This window comes from Procambarus clarkii, chromosome 73 (assembly GCF_040958095.1).
Source record: "Procambarus clarkii isolate CNS0578487 chromosome 73, FALCON_Pclarkii_2.0, whole genome shotgun sequence".
NCBI lineage: Eukaryota > Metazoa > Arthropoda > Malacostraca > Decapoda > Cambaridae > Procambarus > Procambarus clarkii.
Window position 1 is genome coordinate 11,533,581 of NC_091222.1, and position 15,606 is coordinate 11,549,186.

Sequence of the window (15,606 nt, forward strand, 5' to 3'; positions counted from 1 at the left end):
CCTATCCTATCTTCATAGGTTAGGTTCGGTTAGGTAGCAGAAAAAGTTAGGTTAGGTTAGGTTAGGTAGGTTAGGTAGTCGAAAAAACATTAATTCATGAAAACTTGGCTTATTATGCAAATCGGGCCTTGAATAGTAGGCTGATAAGTACGTTCTGGCTATTAGGTACGACATATATATATATATTAGTATATTTTGGTAGCAGTCTTTCCTGTAGACATATTTTATTAAATATGACCGAAAAAGTAAGATTAATAATTCTAACACGAATTTTCTCAATCTTTCGTACATTATGCTTCACTGTTGGAGGTAAATCAAAAATCACTTCTCCAAAATTCATGAATTTTGAATTTGAAAATAAAAATGAATTTTGGAGAAGTGATTTTTGATTTACCTCCAACAGTGAAGCATAATGTACGAAAGATTGAGAAAATTCGTGTTAGAATTATTAATCTTACTTTTTCGGTCATATTTAATAAAATATATATATATATATATATATATATATATATTTATATATATACAGTATATAAATATATATATAATATATTATATGTGTGTGTGTGTGTATAAATTTGTGTGTGTGTGTAAATCACGGAAATTAACATGTGGTGAAAAATGTGAGTGTCAGACCACGGAAGAAGAATTGAAACAGGAAATTCCTTAAGTACTTTCATATTTAAATAATACATGTTCAGAAGGAATGAAGTAAATGTAAATTATTTCAGGAGGAATGATTCCTTCTGAAGATATATTATTGAAATACGAATGTACTTAAGGAAATCCTAAGTGTAGTTACAGGATGAGAGCTACACTCGTGGTGTCCCATTTTCCCAGCACTCTTTGTCATATAATGCTTTGAAACTTTTGACGGTTTTGGCCTCCACCACCTTCTCACCTAACTTGTTCCAACCGTTTACCATTCTGTTTGCAAAAGTGAATTATCTTACATTTCTTCGGCATCTTTGTTTAGTTCGTTTAAATCTATAACCTCTTGTTCTTGAAATTCCAGGTCTCGGGAAATCTTCCCTATCAAGTTTATCAATTCCTGTTACTGTTTTGTACGTAGTGATCATATCTCCTCTTTTCCTTCTGTCTTCTAGTTTTGGAATATTTAATGCCTCTAATGTCTCCTCATAAATCCTGCCCTTCAGTTTTGGTATGAATGTTTGTGTGCCTTCATCGTATATTTTGCAAAATATGGAATACATCTCATTTACTTTACTTTAAGAATATGGTTCGATCAATTAAAAACCCTCTTGTTCAAATTGCAAAGAGACTGAAAGAGATGCAGCATGCTCAATGGATTATATATTAGTCATTATTATTAGGATTATATATTAGTGAATCATATTAGTGATTCAATTATTATGGTCATAAAAACAATAAACAAATAGTTTTGCTGTTATTACACTCTATTCACAGGTTATATATAAGTATCTGCATGTTTTGTTCACCATTACAAACCCCTAAGTTGGTTTGATTTTTGTTGAGATTGTTATTTATGATAAGATTCCTACGTTATCTGAGAATGAAGCTATGTTGGTATTGGGAAATCACTAGATGGCACTTATAGTCAAGGAGGATTTAAGGGATTTACTGGAGAACTTGGCAAAGGTATATTCACAATAGTCGTCTCTATTACTAATGACACTATTGCAGATGAAGGTATCTTTGTAAGATATTGCTATGCCACCTTTTTTTATTAGGCCTGCAGTTGTGAATGGCTTTATTATCAGCCAAGTTGTAGCATACAACATAGCATATATATATATATATATATATATATATATATATATATATATATATATATATATATATATATATATATATATATATATATATATATATATATATATATATATATATATATATATATATTTATATATATATTTATATTCAAAATTCGTCAGTGTACTACATTTTTGTTGTTGCTTTTAGGTGATGCTTTTAACCAGTGTACGTGGGTCTGATTGTGCAACCACGGTTCGAAGAATAATGAAGATATGAACAAACGGCCTGTGGTCACTATACAGTCTGGAAGGGCAAAAGAAGAAATTGGCATTTCTACAAAAACAAGAACTATATAATGTTATTTTAAGTAACCAAAAAATTAAATAATTTTTTTAAAGTTTAAAATTCACTTAAAAATTTAAATTTTAAGTTAAAAAATTTTAACCAAAAAAACTTAATATTTTTCATATTTGGAACCATTCCATAATATTTTCCCAAGCATAAATGATTATATTTCTATCACTTGCTCTTAAGATTGTTTCATTTAATAGAGATTGGGCATAATTGTTCTCTGCTGCTAATAGAACTGACTGACTTAGCTATAGGAAAATGTAAACTTAATTGCTTTATCCATTACAGTATTTTGCAGTTTATTTCATGATTCTGTGCTTAATACTTGCATAAATAGTAGATTACAAAATGCATTTTTATATCATTAGTATTGAATAATAATAATGCAAATAATTGACTTATAAATGATGTACAATTAATTGGTAGGTGATATTATATTATTAATATTTTTTCATTCTTGCAAAGCCTTAACAAAGCCATTAACATGTTAATATAAACTTGATCACCTTCCACTTATTTTCTCATGTGCTACCTACATGTACAAAACCTTATTCCTAAATGCATATTTTGTTATGAAACTTGTCCTTTATATGTTGTGTATCACCATCTCTGGAGAGTTTTATCTGATTGATGTATAAATTACTTTTAATTTTACAGAATATTATTGTTATACTGAATTTATTATTATATAAATAACTTAATTTTACAGAATCATCTATCAACGCACATCCACAAGTTGAGGAGGAGGATGTGACCTTCCAGATTTCTGAAGTACTGAAACATGCACCAAACAGGCCTGGTGGATCTAGGTGCAAGGTAAAATAATGAATTTTTTTTTTTTTTTTTACTAATTGTCCGATATATATATATATATATATATATATATATATATATATATATATATATATATATATATATATATATATATATATATATGCGAACAAGCCTGAATGGTCCCCAGGACAATATGCAACTGAAAACTCACACCCCAGAAGTGACTCGAACCCATACTCCCAGGAGCAATGCAACTGGTATGTACAAGACGCCTTAATCCACTTGACCATCACGACATAATGAACCACCTCGACCATCACGACATAATGATAGCCTCGGCTATCACCTCATTATGTCCGGTCGTGATGGTCATGTGGATTAAGGCGTCTTGTACATAACAGTTGCATTGCTCCTGGGAGTATGGGTTCGAGTCACTTCTGGGGTGTGAGTTTTCAGTTGCATATTGTCCTGGGGACCATTCAGGCTTGTTCGCATTTGTGTTCCTCACGTGTGCCCCAAAGAATGAGGTGATTTGGTAAAACGCTATGCCCAAGATTACTATCCGAGTGCCGGCGGTGGGGTGGTTCAAATAGCCTCGGCTATCACCTCATTATGTCTGGTCGTGATGGTCAAGTGGATTAAGGCGTCTTGTACATACCAGTTGCGTTGCTCCTAGGAGTATGGGTTCGAGTCACTTCTGGGGTGTGAGTTTTCAGTTGCATATTGTCCTGGGGACCATTCAGGCTTGTTCGCATTTGTGTTCCTCACGTGTGCCCTAAAGAATGAGGTGATTTGGTAAAATGCTATGCCCAAGATTACTATCCGAGTGCCGGCGGTGGGGTGGTTCAAATAGCCTCGGCTATCACCTCATTATGTCCGGTCGTGATGGTCAAGTGGATTAAGGCGTCTTGTACATAACAGTTGCATTGCTCTTGGGAGTATGGGTTCGAGTCACTTCTGGGGTGTGAGTTTTCAGTTGCATATTGTCCTGGGGACCATTCAGGCTTGTTCGCATTTGTGTTCCTCACGTGTGCCCCAAAGAATGAGGTGATTTGGTAAAATGCTATGCCCAAGATTACTATCCGAGTGCCGGCGGTGGGGTGGTTCAAATAGCCTCGGCTATCACCTCATTATGTCCGGTCGTGATGGTCAAGTGGATTAAGGCGTCTTGTACATAACAGTTGCATTGCTCCTGGGAGTATGGGTTCGAGTCACTTCTGGGGTGTGAGTTTTCAGTTGCATATTGTCCTGGGGACCATTCAGGCTTGTTCGCATTTGTGTTCCTCACGTGTGCCCCAAAGAATGAGGTGATTTGGTAAAATGCTATGCCCAAGATTACTATCCGAGTGCCGGCGGTGGGGTGGTTCAAATAGCCTCGGCTATCACCTCATTATGTCCGGTTGTGATGGTCAAGTGGATTAAGGCGTCTTGTACATACCAGTTGCGTTGCTCCTGGGAGTATGGGTTCGAGTCACTTCTGGGGTGTGAGTTTTCAGTTGCATATTGTCCTGGGGACCATTCAGGCTTATTCGCATTTGTGTTCCTCACGTGTGCCCCAAAGAATGAGGTGATTTGGTAAAATGCTATGCCCAAGATTACTATCCGAGTGCCGGCAGTGGGGTGGTTCAAATAGCCTCGGCTATCACCTCATTATGTCCGGTCGTGATGGTCAAGTGGATTAAGGCGTCTTGTTCATACCAGTTGCGTTGCTCCTGGGAGTATGGGTTCGAGTCACTTCTGGGGTGTGAGTTTTCAGTTGCATATTGTGCTGGGGACCATTCAGGCTTGTTCGCATTTGTGTTCCTCACGTGTGCCCCAAAGAATGAGGTGATTTGGTAAAATGCTATGCCCAAGACTACTATCCAAGTGCCGGCCGTGGGGTGGTTCAAATAGCCTCGGCTATCACCTCATTATGTCCGGTCGTGATGGTCAAGTGGATTAAGGCGTCTTGTACATACCAATTGCGTTGCTCCTGGGAGTATGGGTTCGAGTCACTTCTGGGGTGTGAGTTTTCAGTTGCATATTGCCCTGGGGACCATTCAGGCTTGTTCGCATTTGTGTTCCTCACGTGTGCCCCAAAGAATGAGGTGATTTGGTAAAATGCTATGCCCAAGATTACTATCCGAGTGCCGGCGGTGGGGTGGTTCAAATAGCCTCGGCTATCACCTCATTATGTCCGGTCGTGATGGTCAAGTGGATTAAGGCGTCTTGTACATACCAGTTGCGTTGCTCCTGGGAGTATGGGTTCGAGTCACTTCTGGGGTGTGAGTTTTCAGTTGCATATTGTGCTGGGGACCATTCAGGCTTGTTCGCATTTGTGTTCCTCACGTGTGCCCCAAAGAATGAGGTGATTTGGTAAAATGCTATGCCCAAGATTACTATCCGAGTGCCGGCGGTGGGGTGGTTCAAATAGCCTCGGCTATCACCTCATTATGTCCGGTCGTGATGGTCAAGTGGATTAAGGCGTCTTGTACATACCAGTTGCGTTGCTCTTGGGAGTATGGGTTCGAGTCACTTCTGGGGTGTGAGTTTTCAGTTATATATATATATATATATATATATATATATATATATATATATATATGCGAACAAGCCTGAATGGTCCCCAGGACATATGCAACTGAAAACTCACACCCCAGAAGTGACTCGAACCCATACTCCCAGAAGCAACGCATCTGGTATGTACAAGACGCCTTAATCCACTTGACCATCACGACCGGACAAAATGAGGTGATAGCCGAGGCTATTTGAACCACCCCACCGCCGGCACTCGGATAGTTATCTTGGGCATAGCATTTTACCAAATCACCTCATTCTTTGGGGCAACACGTGAGGAACACAAATGCGAACAAGCCTGAATGGTCCCCAGGACATATGCAACTGAAAACTCACACCCCAGAAGTGACTCGAACCCATACTCCCAGAAGCAACGCATCTGGTATGTACAAGACGCCTTAATCCACTTGACCATCACGACCGGACAAAATGAGGTGATAGCCGAGGCTATTTGAACCACCCCACCGCCGGCACTCGGATAGTTATCTTGGGCATAGCATTTTACCAAATCACCTCATTCTTTGGGGCAACACGTGAGGAACACAAATGCGAACAAGCCTGAATGGTCCCCAGGACATATGCAACTGAAAACTCACACCCCAGAAGTGACTCGAACCCATACTCCCAGAAGCAACGCATCTGGTATGTACAAGACGCCTTAATCCACTTGACCATCACGACCGGACAAAATGAGGTGATAGCCGAGGCTATTTGAACCACCCCACCGCCGGCACTCGGATAGTTATCTTGGGCATAGCATTTTACCAAATCACCTCATTCTTTGGGGCAACACGTGAGGAACACAAATGCGAACAAGCCTGAATGGTCCCCAGGACATATGCAACTGAAAACTCACACCCCAGAAGTGACTCGAACCCATACTCCCAGAAGCAACGCATCTGGTATGTACAAGACGCCTTAATCCACTTGACCATCACGACCGGACAAAATGAGGTGATAGCCGAGGCTATTTGAACCACCCCACCGCCGGCACTCGGATAGTTATCTTGGGCATAGCATTTTACCAAATCACCTCATTCTTTGGGGCAACACGTGAGGAACACAAATGCGAACAAGCCTGAATGGTCCCCAGGACATATGCAACTGAAAACTCACACCCCAGAAGTGACTCGAACCCATACTCCCAGAAGCAACGCATCTGGTATGTACAAGACGCCTTAATCCACTTGACCATCACGACCGGACAAAATGAGGTGATAGCCGAGGCTATTTGAACCACCCCACCGCCGGCACTCGGATAGTTATCTTGGGCATAGCATTTTACCAAATCACCTCATTCTTTGGGGCAACACGTGAGGAACACAAATGCGAACAAGCCTGAATGGTCCCCAGGACATATGCAACTGAAAACTCACACCCCAGAAGTGACTCGAACCCATACTCCCAGAAGCAACGCATCTGGTATGTACAAGACGCCTTAATCCACTTGACCATCACGACCGGACAAAATGAGGTGATAGCCGAGGCTATTTGAACCACCCCACCGCCGGCACTCGGATAGTTATCTTGGGCATAGCATTTTACCAAATCACCTCATTCTTTGGGGCAACACGTGAGGAACACAAATGCGAACAAGCCTGAATGGTCCCCAGGACATATGCAACTGAAAACTCACACCCCAGAAGTGACTCGAACCCATACTCCCAGAAGCAACGCATCTGGTATGTACAAGACGCCTTAATCCACTTGACCATCACGACCGGACAAAATGAGGTGATAGCCGAGGCTATTTGAACCACCCCACCGCCGGCACTCGGATAGTTATCTTGGGCATAGCATTTTACCAAATCACCTCATTCTTTGGGGCAACACGTGAGGAACACAAATGCGAACAAGCCTGAATGGTCCCCAGGACATATGCAACTGAAAACTCACACCCCAGAAGTGACTCGAACCCATACTCCCAGAAGCAACGCATCTGGTATGTACAAGACGCCTTAATCCACTTGACCATCACGACCGGACAAAATGAGGTGATAGCCGAGGCTATTTGAACCACCCCACCGCCGGCACTCGGATAGTTATCTTGGGCATAGCATTTTACCAAATCACCTCATTCTTTGGGGCAACACGTGAGGAACACAAATGCGAACAAGCCTGAATGGTCCCCAGGACATATGCAACTGAAAACTCACACCCCAGAAGTGACTCGAACCCATACTCCCAGAAGCAACGCATCTGGTATGTACAAGACGCCTTAATCCACTTGACCATCACGACCGGACAAAATGAGGTGATAGCCGAGGCTATTTGAACCACCCCACCGCCGGCACTCGGATAGTTATCTTGGGCATAGCATTTTACCAAATCACCTCATTCTTTGGGGCAACACGTGAGGAACACAAATGCGAACAAGCCTGAATGGTCCCCAGGACATATGCAACTAAAAACTCACACCCCAGAAGTGACTCGAACCCATACTCCCAGAAGCAACGCATCTGGTATGTACAAGACGCCTTAATCCACTTGACCATCACGACCGGACAAAATGAGGTGATAGCCGAGGCTATTTGAACCACCCCACCGCCGGCACTCGGATAGTTATCTTGGGCATAGCATTTTACCAAATCACCTCATTCTTTGGGGCAACACGTGAGGAACACAAATGCGAACAAGCCTGAATGGTCCCCAGGACATATGCAACTGAAAACTCACACCCCAGAAGTGACTCGAACCCATACTCCCAGAAGCAACGCATCTGGTATGTACAAGACGCCTTAATCCACTTGACCATCACGACCGGACAAAATGAGGTGATAGCCGAGGCTATTTGAACCACCCCACCGCCGGCACTCGGATAGTTATCTTGGGCATAGCATTTTACCAAATCACCTCATTCTTTGGGGCAACATGTGAGGAACACAAATGCGAACAAGCCTGAATGGTCCCCAGGACATATGCAACTGAAAACTCACACCCCAGAAGTGACTCGAACCCATACTCCCAGAAGCAACGCATCTGGTATGTACAAGACGCCTTAATCCACTTGACCATCACGACCGGACAAAATGAGGTGATAGCCGAGGCTATTTGAACCACCCCACCGCCGGCACTCGGATAGTTATCTTGGGCATAGCATTTTACCAAATCACCTCATTCTTTGGGGCAACACGTGAGGAACACAAATGCGAACAAGCCTGAATGGTCCCCAGAACATATGCAACTGAAAACTCACACCCCAGAAGTGACTCGAACCCATACTCCCAGAAGCAACGCATCTGGTATGTACAAGACGCCTTAATCCACTTGACCATCACGACCGGACAAAATGAGGTGATAGCCGAGGCTATTTGAACCACCCCACCGCCGGCACTCGGATAGTTATCTTGGGCATAGCATTTTACCAAATCACCTCATTCTTTGGGGCAACACGTGAGGAACACAAATGCGAACAAGCCTGAATGGTCCCCAGGACATATGCAACTGAAAACTCACACCCCAGAAGTGACTCGAACCCATACTCCCAGAAGCAACGCATCTGGTATGTACAAGACGCCTTAATCCACTTGACCATCACGACCGGACAAAATGAGGTGATAGCCGAGGCTATTTGAACCACCCCACCGCCGGCACTCGGATAGTTATCTTGGGCATAGCATTTTACCAAATCACCTCATTCTTTGGGGCAACACGTGAGGAACACAAATGCGAACAAGCCTGAATGGTCCCCAGGACATATGCAACTGAAAACTCACACCCCAGAAGTGACTCGAACCCATACTCCCAGAAGCAACGCATCTGGTATGTACAAGACGCCTTAATCCACTTGACCATCACGACCGGACAAAATGAGGTGATAGCCGAGGCTATTTGAAGCCTCAAAGAATGAGGTGATTTGGTAAAATGCTATGCCCAAGATAACTATCCGAGTGCCGGCGGTGGGGTGGTTCAAATAGCCTCGGCTATCACCTCATTTTGTCCGGTCGTGATGGTCAAGTGGATTAAGGCGTCTTGTACATACCAGATGCGTTGCTTCTGGGAGTATGGGTTCGAGTCACTTCTGGGGTGTGAGTTTTCAGTTGCATATGTCCTGGGGACCATTCAGGCTTGTTCGCATTTGTGTTCCTCACGTGTTGCCCCAAAGAATGAGGTGATTTGGTAAAATGCTATGCCCAAGATAACTATCCGAGTGCCGGCGGTGGGGTGGTTCAAATAGCCTCGGCTATCACCTCATTTTGTCCGGTCGTGATGGTCAAGTGGATTAAGGCGTCTTGTACATACCAGATGCGTTGCTTCTGGGAGTATGGGTTCGAGTCACTTCTGGGGTGTGAGTTTTCAGTTGCATATGTCCTGGGGACCATTCAGGCTTGTTCGCATTTGTGTTCCTCACGTGTTGCCCCAAAGAATGAGGTGATTTGGTAAAATGCTATGCCCAAGATAACTATCCGAGTGCCGGCGGTGGGGTGGTTCAAATAGCCTCGGCTATCACCTCATTTTGTCCGGTCGTGATGGTCAAGTGGATTAAGGCGTCTTGTACATACCAGATGCGTTGCTTCTGGGAGTATGGGTTCGAGTCACTTCTGGGGTGTGAGTTTTCAGTTGCATATGTCCTGGGGACCATTCAGGCTTGTTCGCATTTGTTCCTCACGTGTTGCCCCAAAGAATGAGGTGATTTGGTAAAATGCTATGCCCAAGATAACTATCCGAGTGCCGGCGGTGGGGTGGTTCAAATAGCCTCGGCTATCACCTCATTTTGTCCGGTCGTGATGGTCAAGTGGATTAAGGCGTCTTGTACATACCAGATGCGTTGCTTCTGGGAGTATGGGTTCGAGTCACTTCTGGGGTGTGAGTTTTCAGTTGCATATGTCCTGGGGACCATTCAGGCTTGTTCGCATTTGTGTTCCTCACGTGTTGCCCCAAAGAATGAGGTGATTTGGTAAAATGCTATGCCCAAGATAACTATCCGAGTGCCGGCGGTGGGGTGGTTCAAATAGCCTCGGCTATCACCTCATTTTGTCCGGTCGTGATGGTCAAGTGGATTAAGGCGTCTTGTACATACCAGATGCGTTGCTTCTGGGAGTATGGGTTCGAGTCACTTCTGGGGTGTGAGTTTTCAGTTGCATATGTCCTGGGGACCATTCAGGCTTGTTCGCATTTGTGTTCCTCACGTGTTGCCCCAAAGAATGAGGTGATTTGGTAAAATGCTATGCCCAAGATAACTATCCGAGTGCCGGCGGTGGGGTGGTTCAAATAGCCTCGGCTATCACCTCATTTTGTCCGGTCGTGATGGTCAAGTGGATTAAGGCGTCTTGTACATACCAGATGCGTTGCTTCTGGGAGTATGGGTTCGAGTCACTTCTGGGGTGTGAGTTTTCAGTTGCATATGTCCTGGGGACCATTCAGGCTTGTTCGCATTTGTGTTCCTCACGTGTTGCCCCAAAGAATGAGGTGATTTGGTAAAATGCTATGCCCAAGATAACTATCCGAGTGCCGGCGGTGGGGTGGTTCAAATAGCCTCGGCTATCACCTCATTTTGTCCGGTCGTGATGGTCAAGTGGATTAAGGCGTCTTGTACATACCAGATGCGTTGCTTCTGGGAGTATGGGTTCGAGTCACTTCTGGGGTGTGAGTTTTCAGTTGCATATGTCCTGGGGACCATTCAGGCTTGTTCGCATTTGTGTTCCTCACGTGTTGCCCCAAAGAATGAGGTGATTTGGTAAAATGCTATGCCCAAGATAACTATCCGAGTGCCGGCGGTGGGGTGGTTCAAATAGCCTCGGCTATCACCTCATTTTGTCCGGTCGTGATGGTCAAGTGGATTAAGGCGTCTTGTACATACCAGATGCGTTGCTTCTGGGAGTATGGGTTCGAGTCACTTCTGGGGTGTGAGTTTTCAGTTGCATATGTCCTGGGGACCATTCAGGCTTGTTCGCATTTGTGTTCCTCACGTGTTGCCCCAAAGAATGAGGTGATTTGGTAAAATGCTATGCCCAAGATAACTATCCGAGTGCCGGCGGTGGGGTGGTTCAAATAGCCTCGGCTATCACCTCATTTTGTCCGGTCGTGATGGTCAAGTGGATTAAGGCGTCTTGTACATACCAGATGCGTTGCTTCTGGGAGTATGGGTTCGAGTCACTTCTGGGGTGTGAGTTTTCAGTTGCATATGTCCTGGGGACCATTCAGGCTTGTTCGCATTTGTGTTCCTCACGTGTTGCCCCAAAGAATGAGGTGATTTGGTAAAATGCTATGCCCAAGATAACTATCCGAGTGCCGGCGGTGGGGTGGTTCAAATAGCCTCGGCTATCACCTCATTTTGTCCGGTCGTGATGGTCAAGTGGATTAAGGCGTCTTGTACATACCAGATGCGTTGCTTCTGGGAGTATGGGTTCGAGTCACTTCTGGGGTGTGAGTTTTCAGTTGCATATGTCCTGGGGACCATTCAGGCTTGTTCGCATTTGTGTTCCTCACGTGTTGCCCCAAAGAATGAGGTGATTTGGTAAAATGCTATGCCCAAGATAACTATCCGAGTGCCGGCGGTGGGGTGGTTCAAATAGCCTCGGCTATCACCTCATTTTGTCCGGTCGTGATGGTCAAGTGGATTAAGGCGTCTTGTACATACCAGATGCGTTGCTTCTGGGAGTATGGGTTCGAGTCACTTCTGGGGTGTGAGTTTTCAGTTGCATATGTCCTGGGGACCATTCAGGCTTGTTCGCATTTGTGTTCCTCACGTGTTGCCCCAAAGAATGAGGTGATTTGGTAAAATGCTATGCCCAAGATAACTATCCGAGTGCCGGCGGTGGGGTGGTTCAAATAGCCTCGGCTATCACCTCATTTTGTCCGGTCGTGATGGTCAAGTGGATTAAGGCGTCTTGTACATACCAGATGCGTTGCTTCTGGGAGTATGGGTTCGAGTCACTTCTGGGGTGTGAGTTTTCAGTTGCATATGTCCTGGGGACCATTCAGGCTTGTTCGCATTTGTGTTCCTCACGTGTTGCCCCAAAGAATGAGGTGATTTGGTAAAATGCTATGCCCAAGATAACTATCCGAGTGCCGGCGGTGGGGTGGTTCAAATAGCCTCGGCTATCACCTCATTTTGTCCGGTCGTGATGGTCAAGTGGATTAAGGCGTCTTGTACATACCAGATGCGTTGCTTCTGGGAGTATGGGTTCGAGTCACTTCTGGGGTGTGAGTTTTCAGTTGCATATGTCCTGGGGACCATTCAGGCTTGTTCGCATTTGTGTTCCTCATGTGTTGCCCCAAAGAATGAGGTGATTTGGTAAAATGCTATGCCCAAGATAACTATCCGAGTGCCGGCGGTGGGGTGGTTCAAATAGCCTCGGCTATCACCTCATTTTGTCCGGTCGTGATGGTCAAGTGGATTAAGGCGTCTTGTACATACCAGATGCGTTGCTTCTGGGAGTATGGGTTCGAGTCACTTCTGGGGTGTGAGTTTTCAGTTGCATATGTCCTGGGGACCATTCAGGCTTGTTCGCATTTGTGTTCCTCACGTGTTGCCCCAAAGAATGAGGTGATTTGGTAAAATGCTATGCCCAAGATAACTATCCGAGTGCCGGCGGTGGGGTGGTTCAAATAGCCTCGGCTATCACCTCATTTTGTCCGGTCGTGATGGTCAAGTGGATTAAGGCGTCTTGTACATACCAGATGCGTTGCTTCTGGGAGTATGGGTTCGAGTCACTTTTGGGGTGTGAGTTTTCAGTTATATATATATATATATATATATATATATATATATATATATATATATATAATGTATCATACCTAGTAGCCAGAACGCACATCTCAGCCTACTATGCAAGGCCCGATTTGCCTAATGAGCCAAGTTTTCATGAATTAATGTTTTTTTCAAATACCTAACCTAACATTTTCAGCTACCTAACCTAACCTATAAAGATAGGTTAGGTACGGTTGGTTAGGTTCGGTCTATATTATCTATATTATCGGTCTATATCTATATTAATTTTAACTCCAATAAAAAAAGAATTGACCTCATACATAATGAAATGGATAGCTTTATCATTTCATAAGAAAAAAAATAGAGAAAATATATTAATTCATGAAAACTTGGCTTATTAGGCAAATCGGGCCTTGCATAGTAGGCTGAAAAGTGCGTTCTGGCTACTAGGTACGACATATATATATATATATATATATATATATGTATATATATATATATATATATATATATATATATATATATATATATATATATATGTCGTACCTAGTATCCAGAACGCACTTCTCTGCCTACTATACAAGGTCCGATTTGCGTAATAAGCCAAGTTTTCATGAATTAATATTTTTTCGACTACCTAACCTATCTAACCTAACCTAACCTAACTTTTTCGGCTACCTAACCTAACCTAACCTACGAAGATAGGTTAGGTTAGGTTAGGTAGGGTTGGTTAGGTTCGGTCATTTATCTTCGTTAATTTTAACTCCAATAAAAAAAAAATTGACCTCATACATAATGAAATGGGTAGATTTATCATTTCATAAGAAAAAAATTAGAGAAAATATATTAATTCATGAAAACTTGGCTTATTAGGCAAATCGGGCCTTGCATATTAGGCTCAGAATTGCGTTCTGGCTACTAGGTACGACACATATATATATATATATATATATATATATATATATATATATATATATATATATATATATATATATATATATGTCGTACCTAATTGCCAGAACGCACTTCTCAGCCTACTATTCAAGGCCCGATTTGCCTAATAAGCCAAGTTTTCATGAATTAATGTTTTTTCGTCTACCTAACCTACCTAACCTAACCTAACCTAGCTTTTTTTGGCTACCTAACCTAACCTTACCTATTAATATAGGTTAGGTTAGGTTAGGTAGGGTTGGTTAGGTTCGGCCATATATCTACGTTAATTTTAACTCCAATAAAAAGAAATTGACCACATACATAGAGAAAAGGGTGGCTTTATCATTTCATAAGAAAAAAATTATAGTAAATATATTAATTCAGGAAAACTTGGCTTATTAGGCAAATTGGGCCTTGAATAGTAGGCTGAGAAGTGAGTTCTGGCTACTAGGTACGACTAGCATCTGTGTTAAGCTAGTTTCAATCTATGACCTCCTGTTCTTGAAGTTCCAGGTCTCAGGAAATCTTCCCTGTCGATTTTATCAATTCCTGTTACTATTTTGTATGTAGTGATCATATCACCTCTTTCTTCTGTCTTTTAGTTTTGGCATATTTAATGCCTCTAGCCTCTCCTCGTAGCCCTTGCCCTTCAGTTCTGGGAGCCACTTAGTAGCATGTCTTTGCACCTTTTCCAGTTTGTTGATGTGCTTCTTAAGATATGGGCCAACTTCTGTTGTTGGGCACCACACAACAGCTGCATATTCTAGCTTTGGCGTAACAAAAGTCATGAACAATTTCTTTAGTATATCACCATCCATGTATTTAAACGCAATTCTAAAGTTAGAAAGCGTAGCATAGGCTCCTCGCACAATATTCTTTATGTGGTCCTCAGGTGATAGTTTTCTATCTAGAACCACCCCTAGATCTCTTTCTTTATCAGAATTCTTTAAAGATTTCTCACATAATGTATAGGTTGTGTGGGGTCTATGTTCTCCTGTTCCACATTCCATAACATGGCATTTATTAACATTAAATTCCATTTGCCAAGTGGTGCTCCATATACTTATTTTATCCAGGTTTTCTTGAAGGGCATGAAAATCATCTAAATTTCTTATCCTTCCTATTATCTTAGCATCATCAGCAAACATGTTCATGTAATTCTGTATACCAACTGGTAGATCATTTATGTAGACAATAAACATCACTGGTGCAAGAACTGAACCCTGTGGTACTCCACTTGTGACATTTCTCCAGTCCGATACATTGCCTCTGATTACTGCCCTCATTTTTCTATCAATCAGAAAATTTTTCATCCATGTTAGAAGCTTACCTGTCACCCCTCCAATATTTTCCAGTTTCCAGAACAACCTCTCTATGTGGAACTCTGTCGAATGCCTTTTTTAGGTCCAGATAGATGCAGTCAACCCAACCATCTCTTTCCTGTAATATATCTGTTGCTCGATCATAGAAACTGAGTAAATACAATACACAGGATCTTCCAAATCGAAAACCATACTGTCTGTCTGAAATTATATCATTTCTCTCCAGGTGTTCTACCCATTTAGTTTTAATTATTTTTTCCAATAATGTGTGTGTGTGTATGT

The 15,606-nt window shown here is 42.7% G+C and overlaps 1 long non-coding RNA gene across 1 annotated transcript in view; it reads left to right on the forward strand.

Annotated features, from left to right (window-relative positions):
• The first annotated feature begins 1,903 nt into the window (after positions 1-1,903).
• LOC138356582 (uncharacterized) overlaps positions 1,904-15,606 on the forward strand; it is a 15,408-nt gene continuing 1,705 nt past the window's right edge. The window contains exons 1-2 of the long non-coding RNA XR_011224539.1: positions 1,904-2,101; positions 2,795-2,901. This is a non-coding gene — a long non-coding RNA (uncharacterized lncRNA). The remainder of the gene's footprint in view (positions 2,102-2,794; positions 2,902-15,606) is intronic.